Source organism: Elephantulus edwardii, unplaced genomic scaffold (genome assembly GCF_000299155.1).
Source record: "Elephantulus edwardii isolate Elephantulus edwardi_28Jun2011 unplaced genomic scaffold, EleEdw1.0 scaffold00015, whole genome shotgun sequence".
Classification (NCBI taxonomy): Eukaryota; Metazoa; Chordata; class Mammalia; order Macroscelidea; family Macroscelididae; genus Elephantulus; species Elephantulus edwardii.
This window is the reverse complement of record NW_006399765.1, coordinates 26,509,997-26,513,495: the sequence shown is the minus strand read 5'-3', so window position 1 is coordinate 26,513,495 and position 3,499 is coordinate 26,509,997.

Sequence of the window (3,499 nt, the reverse complement as noted above, 5' to 3'; positions counted from 1 at the left end):
ATATCTTATATTAATTACAGTATATGATATTAATTCTATTCTATTCTAGTAATCTATTTTATTCATGAAGACTATTGAATATACTTGCTAAAAAGCAAACAAATCCATCTTGAGGAAAGTACAGCCAAATGATCCCTTGGAAGCCAGGATAGTGAAATGTTGTCTCTTGTACTTTGGACATGTTATCAGGAGGGACTAGTCCCGGAGAAGAGCATCCTGTTTGGTAGAGAAGTGAAAATTCCTGAGGAAGACACAGAGCAATGGGCCAGAGGATGGCAAGACTGTGAGAGTGGTGCGAGCTGGTCGGTGCTGTGTTCTGTCCCCTGGGTGCTCATAAACCAGGATCATCTACCAGTCCCTAACAAGGCCCAAACCCTAATGGCTGTTCTCTGTCACAGGCAGCAGCTGGGAGTTGGAACCAGCTCAGGAGCAGTGGGTTCAAGACCTGCTTCAACTGCCCTGCCTCCGTCCACGCCACCTCTCCTCCTGTGATGTTTCTCAACCCCTTTGCCTTTTAGTTCTCCAAATTCCTATGCTTCTTCCTATCTCACAGGCCTATGTTCCTTCTGCTTAGAAAGCGCTTCCCTTTTCTAACTTCTCCTTGCTCATTCCCCAAAGCTTGCTTTTAGCAAACTTGCTTCTTATTCTCTCTTCCCCTCTCAACTCAGAAATCCTACTAGCTGGCCCTAGAATTTCATGGTAAATTGTTAAAAACATGAAGGATTTTATGCACTAGCTGAAGGACCTATAAATAACTCTCTACTGACCTGACTCTACAGTTGTTCAGTTCACTACTCTTTGCGACCCCCATTGGGTTTCTGAGGCTGCAAGTCTTTAAGGAGGAGACTGGCCATTTTGCTCCCGTGGAGCAGCTGGTGAATTTGAACCACTGACCTTTTAGGTTAACAGCACAGCACATAACTCGCTCTACCACGAGAACCCCCTTTGGGTGAGTGCTGGGGGTCTGGTGGGTGAGGAGTTGCACCGCTAACCAAAAGTCAGGAATTTGAATCCACCAGCTGCTCCCCAGGAGAAAGAGAGGCAATTACAGCCTCTGCAAACCCACTAGAAGTGTAGCTATGAGTCTGTTACGTCCCATTACGCTTTGAGTAGGTGAGGCTTTACTAATATACTCCACTCAAGGTCTCTTCTAAGTTCAACTTGAATGTCTGGCATTTCCCTATTCCAACCACTTTTTTTTTTTTATAACCTTCTGCAAGATTTTACTTATATGGGTTTTCAGTTACATAGTTTGATAATTTCTGTACTCTCTCTTGAATCACCTCTTTTTTGAAATAGGAACAAATATGCATTTCTTCTAGTCATTTGACCAAGACTTCCGAATTTCTTGGCCTGGACTAGTTTTTGAGGACACGCAGGACTGCATCTGTTGAAACATCTCAATTAGTATTCCATTAGTTCCTAGGTCCATGTTTGTTTTTGTTTGTTTGTTTGTTTGTTTTGCCAATGCCTCCAGTGCAACGTAAACTACTTCATTTCTGTTGGTTGTTGATCATATGCTACTTTCTGAAATGGTTCAGTGCCAGCCAGTTCTTTTTGTTATAGTGGCTCTGTGTGTTCCTCCCATATATATTTTTTTAATGCGTCCTGTGTCATTTAAAATTTTGCTGATAGAATCCTTCAGTTTTGCACCTATAGGCTTAAATTTGCTGTTCATTTCTTTCAGCTTGAAAAACACCACCTATGTTCTTCCCTTACGATTTTCTATCACCACCTTTTTGTACATTTTGTGATAATATGTTGCTTTGTCTTTTCGAGTTGCCCTTTGACATTTTCTGTTCATCTCTCTTACTTCAGCACTCCTTCCCCTTGTTGTGGTCTCTCGACATTCTTTTTTCCTTTTTTTAAATTATTTTTGTGTGTATATACCGTCAAATGGGATCTGACTGGTACAGGAGGTGATTGCCCCTCCTTCTCCAGCAGAGCATCTGGTGTGTTTGAACTGGGCACATCTGGGATTGCAGTGCAGCTTCCTGCCACTAGGCCACCAGAGCTCCCTCTCTCTACATTCTAGTGCAAGTTTCAGAATTCAACAGGGGACTCATAGAAGTTCAAGCTGGATTCAGAAGAGGAATATAATTATTGTTGTCTGATAGATCTTGGCTGAAAGTGGAAAATACCAGAAGGATATTTACCTGTATTTTGTTGACAATACAGAAGCAATTAACAGTGTGTTTTATAATAAATTACAGATAACAGTGAGAAGAATGGAAATTGCAGAACACTTAATGGTGCTCGTGTAAAACCTGTACGTAGACCAAGAAGCGGTTGTTCCAACAGAACAAGGGAATGTTACATGGTTTAAATTTAGGAGAGGTTGTCATCAGGATTGTATCCTTTCCCCATACCTATTCAATCTCCATGCTGTACTTTATTCCTAAATCTGGACAATATGAAGGTCTGGTGACCTAATCAGTGTGAAGTTCATTGTCAACCCAAAGGAGAACAAGTCTAATCCATCAACTGCTTTGTTGTTAAGTGCCATTGAGTCATAGATGACTCATAGTGACCCTATGAATGAAAGACCTGAACACTTGTATAACTTTCATCGTTTCTCCAAGTTCATAGAGTTTCCCGAGGCAAGCTATTCCGGAAGTGGATGCCACTCCTGCTTCCAAGCTTGTTTTAATCGGGAAGCTTCACCAAACACTGTCCACTCTGGGTAACCATTATTGCATTTGACACATCAGTGTCACAGTGTTGAGCATCACAACAACCACGAGTTATCTCTGCACAGCAAATGGATGGATTAGTGCTATACATACACCTATAAAAGTGTTTGATCAAAGACAATTAAAACCAAGCCTGAGGGCTGCTGATTAAAATCACTCACCTTTGGCTTGGTAGCATACCTTTCTATGCCCTAGGCCAACAGACCTCTCTTGTTGTTGTTGTTGTTGTTGTTGTTGTTGTTAAGTGCCGTCGAGTTGTAGACAACTCATAGCTTTATATGAGTGTGTGATGTACAGCCTCTGAAAACCTATTGGAGGGTCAGCTATAAATCGGTTCTGACTATGAGGGACTGAGAGAGTGGATACTGAAGAATGTGACATCATCAACAACCTGCATTATGCAGGTGACACAACACAACCTTGCTTGTAGAAATCAAGGAAAACTAGAAGCACCTTATGAAGAAGAACAAACACTACACCTTCAATATGGGTTATGTCTCAGCACCAAGGAAGCAAGAAGCGACAGCAGCTCATAGTGACCCAGTGAACAATAGGTCTGCACCTCTGCAGGTGAGAACCGACTTGATGGCACTGAACAACGACAACGTATACCAGTGAGTCAAGAATCAACACTCACCTTGCTGCCATTGAATTATGACTCATGGCGAATCTCCACTGTGTTTCTAAGGCTGTACTTTTTTAGAGTAGATTACCCAACCATCTCTGATGCAGTGGCTGGTAGATTTCAACCACCAACTTTTTTTTTCTTCTTAATTTTATTTTTTTTAAATAAAAATTTCTATTTT